The sequence below is a fragment of the Emydura macquarii genome, unplaced genomic scaffold (assembly GCF_026122565.2).
Source record: "Emydura macquarii macquarii isolate MOO-44397 ecotype Brisbane River unplaced genomic scaffold, CSIRO-AGI_Emac_v2 contig_3295, whole genome shotgun sequence".
Taxonomy (NCBI): Eukaryota; Metazoa; Chordata; order Testudines; family Chelidae; genus Emydura; species Emydura macquarii.
Window position 1 is genome coordinate 3,558,415 of NW_027133432.1, and position 12,411 is coordinate 3,570,825.

The following is a 12,411-nucleotide window of genomic DNA, read 5'->3' on the forward strand; positions in this document are numbered from 1 at the left end:
TGTTCCAACCCCTTTTCATCTGTCTATTGTTATATAGCCTCACTAGAGTTCCTGGAATAACAGGCTACACAGGAATGTGTTGTTACATTAAGAGTGTTATTAGAATCAGATAATGCAAAGATTTATCTGAACCTAGCAGATAGACCCCTATGCTAATCAAACATGCTGATTTTGGCAACAGTGTCTCTTCTCAAAAAAATAATAGCGTGAGAGTTCAAAAAAAGACTGTTGATTTGGACTGATAATATGGTCATTGCCTGTGGACACAAATTTGTAGTCTGAAGATTATTAATAGATCTGAATAATAAAATCACCATATGGAAGTGTTTTGTTTCTGTGAAAGGCTAAGAGTACACTGTACGTGTGTCCTATAAAAGTTTTTGTTAGAGATAAGCCCAATCTGGAGCCATTTCTCCAAATTCCTCTCCTTCAAACTTTGGCATTCAGGTACTCCAAAACACAGACTTGAATCATTCCTGGTTTTGGTTTTACAAAGCACCCCGATGCCAATTTGAGTTATGCTAGAAGAGAATGTAACCCTAAATGACTAACACTAGGAAGAACTGAATAAATGGCAATCTTTTGTAGTTCTGTAGTTTCTAAGCCTCTAGAAAACATAAGCTAGAGCACTAACCCCCACTGTGCTCTCTAGCCGCCTTTCTTCTCCTCTTATGGGTCACAGGCCATCTGAAGAATCAAACTGAATATAAGGTTCTTATTCCTTTTACCTTTACCAAATGTAAAATAAGTTATTGTGTGAGGAGTGGGAGTTGAAATATCATGTCCTTTCGTGATGGAGGATGACGGGTGCTTGTTTAAGTACCGATATCTGTACACTAGGTATCATGAGACAAACCCTTGCCTTGGTGCTTATGAAAACAAGTTCTAAGCTGATGATCTTCCCAGGGACAAGGGAGTGTCCTCTCCAGGGCACTGTATGGATGCTCTATTTGCAATAACACCAGCAGTGCCTGCATCCCTGCTCCAAGAGGTAGGGAGAATAACTGGGGGATCCACAGGTCATATTCCTGTCTCTTTCTGCCAGCCCAAACCCATCTGTGAGCAGGACTGCAGTAAGCCCTGTGCAAGGCGGCTCAGGAGCCCACCTGTCCAATGCATTGGAACAGCACCGCTGATGTCAGGGAGCACAACAGTCATGGAAGAGAACCTGGACTTGACCTTATTAGCACTATCTGGCTTTTGACAAACTGTATGTGCAGGGGGACGTATTATAAAATATATTACTATCCAATACATATTACTGCTTTCTACTATCAATGGAACAGATGACTAAATTTCCCTTAGTCTACTTTGGTGAACAAGAACTTTTTTTTAAAATGTTGGTAGAAATCACCTTACAAGACCAGAGAAAGACCTAATCACTGAGATACAGTATTGGTTGCCTTCATTTCTCTTTTCCTCATATTTTCAAATTAAATTATTTGTATATCTTTTACATTTTGTTTTCCCATGAATAAAGTGGGTGGTGAAATGTGAGAAATTTGTGCATCATTTTACATGAAAAATATACATGACTCACTTTCCCCACTTACTTTTGTGTTGTGACCTACTAGCACTGAAGGGGTTAATTTCTCCTTGGGGGCAGGGAAACAAGAGTGTTGGTCAGGTAGGCATGTGTGGGTTGGTACAAATGAGCTATCAAAGACTGTCACCAACTTATGAATGGAATTACCTTGGAGATATAAAGGAAGACAAACAACTGGACATTAAATTTTAATGAGACAAGATGGATGAGGCAATATCTTTTATCGGACCACCTTCTGCTGGTGAGAGAAAGAGAGAGAGAGAGAGACAAGCTTTCGAGCTTACATAGAACTGTAGGAGAGCTCTGTGTATGCTCAAAAACTTGTCTCTTTCACTAACTGAAGTTGGTCCAATAAAAGATATAGCCTCACCCACCTTGTCTCTCTAATATACCAGGACCACTGCAACAATTAATTTGTAATGATTGTCAGTCAAGGGAAGCAGAACATGTGAAAACATCTTGACTAAAGTTTGAAGCAAAGAACTGAGGTGTCAGGAGTCAGGAATAATAACTCTGCTGCCTAATGTAATCCAGGAAGTTTAGGCAACCGAGGCAGGTTGGTTGCTAGCATAGACACAATTGTAAGCTTTGCTTTTCCATTCTAACCTACATACTGTTTTGCCTTTGATTAATAACTGCTGGCTTGTTCTGAACAGGCTCTCTCTGCAAACATCAGTTGGTTACATAGTTCTCAAAGAGGTAATGTCTGACGCATTCAAGTTCTTTTGGCTTACTGAAAGAGCCATGGTGAGAAACAGGAGAGCTGAAGCCATAAGGCCCAGTCTCGGTGTATTTGACCTGCTGGGCTCTGCTTTTCCAAAAATGGGGGCCTAGGATGTCGAACTAAAGGGGTACACTTCCGAGATACTGTCGAAAGATCAGAGAGACGCTCATCCTATAGACCCATGACAAAGCATAATAGCACGTGAATTATAACAACCATAGAGTTTCTTTACTGAGAAAAATACTTCAGTTTGGTATGTGAGAAAGACAGATAGTTCCTAAATAGCAAATCAAAAAGAAATTTCTGAAACTTCCTTAGTCACTGTGAGTAGAAATAATGTTCTTCAAAACAAGGCAATTTCACAAAAATAGTGTTATAACCTGAAGGTCAAATCTAGTGGACATAGAGTATATTGCATGGGATTTATGCTAGTGTCACTTTGCTGGCTTCAATGATTTCAAGCCAAGCTTTTCTCCCAGTTACATTAGTTGCCCTTGAACAATACACTTTGCCTAGCTAAGGAGTGGCATGGACTTGTTGCACAGGGAGACATATCCATCTGCCTTCAACTGGAAAGTCATTTTGGCTACGCTGAGGCACTGGCACTGGGTGAGGTATAAGAAGGAGAGGATTTTAAGTCACCACCTACTCAAAAAATAAACTGTTATCATTTGGTCTATGCCTATCTCATGGATTCCAAGGCCAGAAGGGACCATTGTGGTCATCTATTCTGATCTCTTGTATAACCCAGTCAACAGAATTTCCCCCAAATAATTCCTAGAACATCCAATCTTGATTTAAAGATTGTCAGAGATGCAGAGCCCACTACAAACTGTGGTAAATTGTTCCAATGGTTAATAACTCTCACTGTTAACAATTATGTCTTATTTGAGTGGATTATTATCCCTCCCAGTCTCCTGCACCCAGTACATGTTCTCTCAAAGCAGAGTCCACCTGCCACTACAGTGATCTCTTCCCATTGTGATGCAGCAGTATTGGGATTCTTGTTTTTAAATCTGAGGTTACAACTAAGTTTGGTTTTAAAAAAAAATCATCATTGGTATCACAGTAAACAAGTGGCTGGCTATTTTTACTGCATGGTATATTACTCTAATTCATTTCCCACTTGGATGTCAATGGAAGTTTTGGCATTGATTTCAATGAGATCAGAATTTAGCTTATAAATTATACCATATAATGGATAGAGTCAAACTATACCATTAAGGCACAGGGCTGTATTGGGGGTAGCACAGAGCTGAACAATGCCTTCTAACACTAGATCTACACTACATTCTTACTTCAGCATAACTACATCACTTAGGGATGTGAAAAACCCACACCCCTGAGTGACATAGTTATACCAACTGTAACCCCCTGCATAGACAGTGCTATGTCGGCAGGAGAGCTTCTCCTGTCAAAACAGCTACCACTTCTTGCAAACGTGGAGTTCTTAAGCTAATGGGACAGATCTCTCCCACCGGTTTTGAGCATCTTCATCAGACACGCTGCACCAGTGCAGCTATGCAGATGTAAATTTGTAGTGTAGACCTGCCTTAAAGCTCCCCGCACCACCTTTCTAGGGTGTAGCACGTGTTGGCTGGTGTGGAAGGGATGGGATTAGCTGGGCTCCAGCCCAGACTCCCCGCTGCCCCTCTCCATCTGTTTTCAGTGGCTTGTTTTGAGCGGCCACAGTGGACATTAGCATGGAACACTCATTCTCAGGAAAGTGCAGCACTGCAGCTGTGGCTGACTGCTGTTTTGGTGAAAAAGCTCACAACAGGGCTGATTTTGTGAGGTACTGAGTACGCTCCACTTCTGAGTACTAAGTGTTTAACTCACATTAACTTTCTTGGACGTTGAGGTTTACTCAGCACCTTTTCATAGGCATGTAGCTCCTTAAAGGATTGGGGTTTGCATATTTTGTCCTTTGCATATTTTTTCCTGCTTTCTACTCTCTGAAGTTCTTCCATTCCTCTAGACAAGCAGCTCATGACCTTTAAAGGCAGACTTAAAAAAACCTTGTCATCATTAATTTAAATCTAAAATTACTGAACATTTGCTTCCTCATCTGACAGCTCAAACATATCTGGAAGAGTACCAGGCAGGCAATACAACCTAGCTGGCCTACCAAAGACTTTCTTTGCTCCTGAAGTGCAGAATACATGGTATTAGGTAAGTATTAGTCATTCTGTATCATTAACAACATAGAACCAAACTTGTGTCCTACAAGATAAAATATACAGTGCACTTATGAACCACACAATCTTTGTTGAGCAGTTTTTGCTCCTTCTCAAAGGATAGAATTCCCTCACACTGGATTCCTTACTGCAAACAGTCCTTATAAACACCACAACCAAGTTCAACACCAAATCCTTACCCTCCCTCCTTGCAAGTCTTTTACCTTCTCCCTAGGCACAAGATGAGGAACTCTCCTTCTCCATACAATCCTAGACTATGGGAGCCTTTCTTTCTCCGTCTTCTTCCTGCCTCTCTGTTAACTGTCCTCAGCTGAGGCACTGAATCACCTCCTTAACTGGTTAATCATCCAGTCTTGAACCAATTATCTCCTCAATTTGGCCCATATGGGGACATTTGCCCAGTACAGAGTGGTGAGTCAATCTTAAGATAGTCACACTCCCACAACAATGGATTTTCTGTTTCCAAGATGGCAGGATATTGCTGAAGTCAGCATCTTATGAAGTAAACAGGGGCATGCTAATAATACATGCAGCTGCTGGCTTTTCCTTCTAGTCCCTTGTCATTGTCCTTCCAATGACCCAGGAGTGTATATCACTGTTCCAGCATGATGTGGAAATTAAAGTCTAATCCTTCATTCTTTGGGGCCTACCAACCTCATTTTTACTTAGAAATGTGTAACAAATAGCAAATAGTGAAGATAAGATACAAGCAATACTATGCTTTTATAATAGAGGATGAATTTTTTCACTTTAATTGAAACATGGAAAAGAGATTACAGCTAAATTTTAGGTTTGCCATTTAAAAACAAGTGAGGGGAGTACGGGGAGCAAGGAAGAAGATAATTATACAAGTAAATGCAAGCAAACCAAAGACAAAACTAGGAGCACTATCCAATATATGTAGCAATAAAGGGGCAGGGGGACTACCTAAGCATTGCCCACGCAGAGAAACCCCATAAAAAGATGAGCCTTGCAGCATGTCTTGCTAGATCTAATTTGGCAAGTGACCAAAGTGGAGAACAAGTCCCTCACAGCAGTGCCTCACTTGAGCACCAATGCTGGTCTTCGTAAGTACTGTGTAATCATTCTACCCAAAGGGCTGACAACATCCCTCTGATCTAACCAGTTTCAAAAATGAATTAAAAGTAGTTTCTGATACTAAATCAATCCCAGAGTCCCACTGACAATTTTTGTGGTTTTTTGCAATAATCATTATTTTCCTATTTTCTTTTCTTAAAAAATAATTTCGCTTCCCTCTCTCCCCTGCCCTATTGCTGTGTGAAAATTCCACACAACCAAAAGAAGCCCTAACTGGCTCTACAAAGGAAACAGTGACACTCACTGTAAACAAACTGGGTAGGAAAATCAGAGCAGCATGTTTGCACTTTCATTTACAGTAAGGGTAGGTCAATTCTCTGCAGGCAGAGGTATGCTTTCAAAGCAGGAAGAGTTCCTTTAAGCCATAACCCTTGTTAGGGGGTGTTTGGACTTTGGAGGTTTCATCTCAGAGAGTTCTGAAAAGTGTTGTGGATGAATAGGCACACTATTCCACTAGTGTTTGCAAAATGATGCTGCTACCACACTCCTTCAACATTCCCTTTTCAAGGGCAGCAACATTCCCCCTTCAAGCCACCTCTACTAGCTGTGCAACCAGTGAGTACGCTAATAACCCAGTTCTGCCTCTCTTTGTTTCCCTTAGGAGGCCTAGCACTCTCCAAGCACAAGGACTTGAGTTGTTACTACCATTAGTGTAATGGAAGAGGAAAGGATTCATATGTCTGCTTCCCATTTTGCTTCCCTGTGCCAGACAGTGGGGAGTGGGTGTGGCCTCCCTCCGAAACTGACAGAGAGAAACAGGCTGGACCTGTGGGGGCAGAGCCAGAGACTGCCTGTCAGCCCGCCACAAAATGAGGGGGCGGAACAGGAAGTATAAAAGAGAAGCCCAGGACCTCAGTCAGTGGCCAGCTCCTGGAGGGGAAGGACATCCCTCCCTGCCCTCCAGAGCTGCCTCTGGCTTGGTACCCGGGCAAGTGGACCGGGACCAGGAGCTGGCAAACAAGCAGCATGCAACCTGGGGCCCAGAGGTACCCCTGGATCCGACCCCCTGCTGACCTCCCCGATGAGCTGCCTGACCTACTGTCCCCTGATGATATTGAGGGATTCTGCAACCTACGCCTGGGTCCCTACTCTTATGAGGTCAACAGGACAGTGGCACACCAGGTACCCAAGAGAAAGGGGGAAGGAAATAGCCCAGGGGAGGGACCACCTGGTCCAGTGCAGTTGAGTGGGCCTGTGTCCCCCTCCCCCTTCCCTGACCACCCTGCTGGGGGCCTCTGAACTGTGTGCTGCCCCACCTGGGGCCTCTAAACTATTTGTTGCCCGTTGGAACTTGGGCTAGTGCCTTTGGGCTGCCTGGCCCGAGCACAGAGACTGTTCCCCTGCCCCGGGCTGGGTCAACCCCTGCCGGAGCAGGATAGGGAGTGGGTGTGGCCTCCCTCCAAAACTGACAGGGAGGGACGACCACTCATCCTACACGTGGTGGAGAATGCGGACATCCATGCTCCCACGCCGCATGCAGGAAGCCGTCAAAGAGGAGATCCAGGTAATGCTTGACCTGGGTGTGATTGAGAAGTCACAAAGTGAATGGCGCAGCCCCATCATACTAGTCCCAAAGCCTGATGGGACTTGATGCTTCTGCATTGACTTTAGAAGGGTCAATGCGATTTTGACCATTGATGCCTACCCCTTGCCCCGGGTGGATGAGCTTCTCGAGCAGTTAGGGAAAGCCCAATACATTAGCACCCTGGATCTAACAAAGGGGTATTGGCAGATCCCGCTGGCACCGGGTTCGTCACCCCCAGCAGACTATACCAGTTTACCCGGATGCCTTTCGGCCTCCACGGGGCCCCGCAACCTTCCAGTGTCTCATGGACCGCCTGTTACAGGAGCATACCAGCTACATGGCGGCCTATTCGGATGATGTCGTGATCTATAGCTAGCGGTGGGAAGACCACCTGCCTCGAGTCGTGGCCGTCTTGTGGACATTTGAGATGCTAGTTGACAGCAAATTCCCAGAACTACAAGATTGGGTTCTAGGAGACTACCTATCTGGGGTATGTCTTGGGGTGAGGACTGGTACGACCTCTGGTGGGAAAGGTCCAAGCCATCCAGGAACTGCTGGCACCGACTATGAAACAGCAGGTGAGGCAATTCTTAGGACTAGTTGTCTATTATCGCCAATTTATTCCCCACTTCGCTTTGATTGCGGCCCCTTTGACGGGGCTCCTGACAAAAGACCAGCCGCAAAGAATCCAATGGACCCCAGACTGCGTCACAGCCTTCCAAGCACTGAAGGGCTGCTTATGCAGGGAGCCGGTCCCGAACAGCCCCAATTTTGATCAGGACTTTGTGGTCCAGACCAATGCCTCTGCCATGGGGCTCAGGGCGGTCCTCTCCCAGACCATCAGGGGAGAGGAACACCCGGTGCTCTATCAACAGGAAGCTGTTCCCCCGGGAGTGGAACTATTCCACGGTGGAGAAGGAGGCCTTAGCAGTCAAATGGGCAGTGGAGACCTTGTGGTACTACCTGTTTCACAGTGGTAATGGACCATGCATCCCTCAAGTAGTTGCAGACCATGAAAGATACGAATGCCTGCCTTATGCAATGGTATCTTGCCCTCCAACCATTCGTGTTCACGGTGCTGCATCGACCAGGTAAGGACAATGTGAACGCAGATGGCCTGTCTCGATTGGGTGAGGGAGGCCTGCCCAGCCCCGAAGTCTGGAAGCTGGACTTGGGGAGCAGGGGGTGTAGGGAGTGGGTGTGGCCTCCCTCCGAAACTGACAGGGAGAAACAGGCTGGGGGGGCGTAGCCAGAGACTGCCTGTCCGCCCACCCAGAAGCAAGGGGACGGGACAGGAAGTATAAAACAGAGGCCCAGGAGCTCAGTCGGCGACCAGCTCCTGGAGGGGAAGGACATCCCTCCCTGCCCTCCAGAGCTGCTTATGGCCTGGTACCCGGGCAAGCGGACCAGGGCCTGGGTCCGGGCGTCGGCGAATGAGCAGCGCGTGGCCTAGGGCCCAGAGGTATCCCCAGATCCAACCACCCCGCCGGATTTGGTGGTCCAGAGGGGCCAGGACCTGGAGGAGCTGCTGGACGCAGATGAGGAGGAGGTGGCCATACCAGGGCCAGACTTGGAGGAGTTGCCTTTGGAGTTGCCAGAGGATGATGATGAGGTGCGGGCCCTGTCAGGACCAGACCTGGAAGAACTGCCTCCCGCCGACCTCCCCAACGAGCTCCCCGACCTACCGCCCCCCTACGATATTGAGGGGTTCTGCAACCTGCCCCTGGGTGCCTACCCTGATGAGGTCAACTGGACGGTGGCACACCAGGTACCCAAGGGAAAGGGGGAAGGAAGTAGCCCAGGGGAGGGGCCACCCAGTACAGGGACTGAGGAACTGGACAGTGAGTCAGTGTGTTGTGGTTGGGACCCCGCTGACTCCGTGGCATACCCCTCTGCCACAGTTAGAACCTGGGCTGGGATGCAGTGGAGTTAGGTGGGCCTGCATTCCCCTCCCCCTTCCCTGACCACCCCAGGGGCCTCTGAACTGTGTGCTGCCCCGCCGAGGGCCTCTGAACTGTGTGCTGCCCATTGGGGCGCTGAACTATTTGTCGCCTGTTGGAACTTGGGCTAGCGCCTTTGGGCTGGCCGGCCCGAGTCCGGAGACTGTTCGTCTGCCCCGGCTGGGTCAACCCCTGCTGGACCAGGGTAGGGAGTGGGTGTGGCCTCCCTCCGAAACTGACAAGGAGGGACAGCCACCCATCCTACACAGGCTAATGACAATCTGTCCCAATTATTTTACCAGCTCTTCAGAGACTACCATCCAAACGCATGGGAAAAATTAAAGAAGAACCAAAGTTCACCTCCACCATATATATGTTTTCATTTGTTTGAAAGATAGCAAGACTTCATGCTTCAAGGAGAAACACAAAATACTGCACAAATAGCCCTCTCTGTGCACTGATAGTGACCTCATATGCTTCAGTGGCTTTCAGATTCAGGTGTCTCTTCTACTGTTTTGATACAAAATCCCCAGCCAATTTCATGACTTGAAAAAGAATGGTTTAAGATCATTCTTATTTATGGATCTATAGGCTGAGTCGGTTTTGATCTATTTTTGACCATCGTGTCCATTCTAGTTTGCTGAAAGCTTCTGCTGACTTATTAGCTCAGAGGGAGTGTAATAGACAGGTGAGGCCTCCCTTAGAGATTGACAGTGAGGAACGGCAGCCAACCCCCTGGTGGGTGGAACCAGGAAGTCTACTCCCACCAGACCGGAAACCCAGGGGCGGGACAGGAACCAGAAGTATAAAAGGCGGGCTCTTTGCCTTTGTAGAGGGGGTGATGTTCCTGGTTAGTGCAAGAGGTTATGGGAGGGATTTGCTGTCCTGTGAATGAGCCCAAGTCACCAGCCAGTTAGAGGTGCCCCATGCTGAGCATCTGCTGGGACTACTGTTGGCTATATGTCCTTGGGAAATGGAGGAGCACCCTGCACTCAGGTACTTTCCATAGGGAGGTAGGAAGAAGCATAGGGATAACCAATGGCAGTATGGCTCTGCACAGGTTACAGCACTGGTTGGTATGTTTTGGCTGGAGCCCCACTGACCCAGTGGTAGAATATTTCACCACTGCCAGGGCCCTGGACTGGGACCTGATGGACTAGAGTGGGGCTGGGTCCCCCTACTCAATCTGCCCCCACCCCCATCCCTGGTGCTGCAGACAAAATCCCCTTTGTCTGTGAGCCCTAGACTGTATTGGGGCTTGGCCCCTTTGCCTGTGAGCCCCAGCTTGGTTGATGCCTACTGCTTGCTTGTGAACCCCAGACTGCCTACTGCCCCATCCCTGCTGGAGGGCTAGGGCCTTTGAACCACACACTGCTATACCTGCTTGGGGGCCTAAACCCCAGGGACCACTAAACTTCCCCCTGATTTGGGCTGTTACTCCAGGGGTGTGATGGCCAGGGTGTGTGACCTCCCTCAGAGATTTCCTGTGAGGAAGGGTTCCCCCCCCCCCCACCATAAGCTTACAGGGAGAAAAAGGTGCTAAATTGAAAACATAACACTGCTACCTTGAATATTGGGGAGAAATAAAGATCCAAATAAATATTCCCACAGAGCACCATCTTGTTTTAACTCAACTGAAACTATACACAGTCAAGAATCACCTTGCTTTAAGGCTGTAACCTCTTAAAATCCTGTTTCAACATGGATACAGGGGAGGTGAATATCATCTGTCTCAGTTAGTCAGGTTTCCTACACTTCTGTAAATCTGTTTTTAGTAGTACAGACCATTGAATTTTCTTTTTTCCACTAGTGCTTGGTAAAAATTACTCAGTTGTTTTAACATAATTAATTTCAATGCAAAGGTATGGAAAAGGGGCTCCTTCAGACCATGTGGGGATAGTTGGAGAAATGTTTTAATTATAGTTCAGTCAAAATCTGCTGCAGTGTAGAACCACAAGTTTATCAGCATTGAGGTAGTACATGAGAGCTAGAAAAAGAAAGTGATCCTTGTGTTTTTAGGTCCAGATTTTTAAAAGTGCTCTACACCAAAAATCCCTCACTGTGACCCTTGGGGGCAAAAATAGCTCAGTAGCACCCAATCTGCTTCATACACCTGTAAATCTGGACCTTATTTAGGTGCCTAAATAGGAACTGAACTCATTTGACTATCTAGCCCCTAGATTTTTAGCTAAACTTTTTTGAAAATCTGACACCTACTGTCCAAGACAAGAAAATTTGACAAACATAAATGATGAAAGTATTTTTTTATTTTTGCATTGTTAATGTAATGTGATTGTCATAAAAGATGTGTGTATATATATATATATATATATATTTTTTTTTTTTTTTTTTCTAAACTGGCCAAATTTTCAAAATTGTATGTCTAGCATTGGGCACATGACATAAAAGTAGACTGATTTTCAGAGTCACTGAAGGGCATTGAGAAGGCGTCAAGCCCCTTTGACAATCAGGCCATTTTTAGGTGCCTAATTTTAGGCACCCAAATCTGGAAAATGCACAAGAAAAAATTAGGGACCTATAAGAACCTTCTTGGCAAATCAGACTAGAAAGATGCACAAGCATAGAAAAATCACTGTTCCTCAAGTATTATACATAAACTGGTAGTTCCACGCTATTTAAGTGCTATTTGTTTATTTACTTTTCAGCCACACTCCAAGGAATGGTGGACAACAAATAAAGAATTCTGGCCTTATTTGTGCAGGAGTGTTTGCAACCCTTGCACTGGAGGGGAAGTTCACTGCTGGGGGAGTGTGGGAGGCGATGAACTATTGCCCTCTCCTGAGTGTTTTGCCAGGGGCAGCAGTTTTATATTCCTGCCAAGGTGTCTGCCTGACCCTAACCCGCCTTGGCAGTTGTAATGCCCAACTCCAGCTCACTTAGCATAGCAGGGGGTGCAGGCATTTTAAGCCACTGCCCTCATTCTTGGCAGTTTTCCACAGCTGGGGATTGTCAGCATAGGTTTTACTGGAAGAAATCTGTGAAACACAGGCAGTGAATCAGACTCTATGCTTTTACCTCCCAGCCATCTAAACACTTGTGGCTGGTATAACTTAAAATATAAACGGAAGGGCAAGAAGAAAATGTAAGCTATACCAATTTATATTCCCCTACACCTCATTCCTGAATTATGTACTAGAAAACATTTTACGCCTTTTCTAAATTGTGAAGGGTGTGGGGGAGAGGAAAACGGCAGGAATTTATATGGTAGAGGCATGCTGGAGAAAATGTGGCATCCTTCTTAACTATACACACCAATAAAACAGCTACACGAGTTATATAGCAAATTTTTCTATATGGAAATACTGATTATTATTAAAAGCTTTATCCTACCTGTGTATTTGAACTACTCATAATTACAT

The 12,411-nt window shown here is 46.0% G+C and overlaps 1 protein-coding gene across 5 annotated transcripts in view; it reads right to left on the minus strand.

The window, feature by feature from the left end:
* The window catches only part of FILIP1 (filamin A interacting protein 1), a 139,292-nt gene that overhangs the window by 89,923 nt on the left and 36,958 nt on the right, over window positions 1-12,411 (minus strand). Inside the window, exon 1 of one of the 5 annotated variants that reach the window (XM_067532680.1) lies at window positions 4,672-4,690. The exons of the other annotated variants lie outside the window; for them this stretch is intronic. The gene's annotated coding sequence lies outside the window, so the exon portion shown is untranslated. Of the gene's footprint in view, window positions 1-4,671; window positions 4,691-12,411 lie in introns of those variants that run through there. 5 annotated transcript variants of the gene reach the window in all.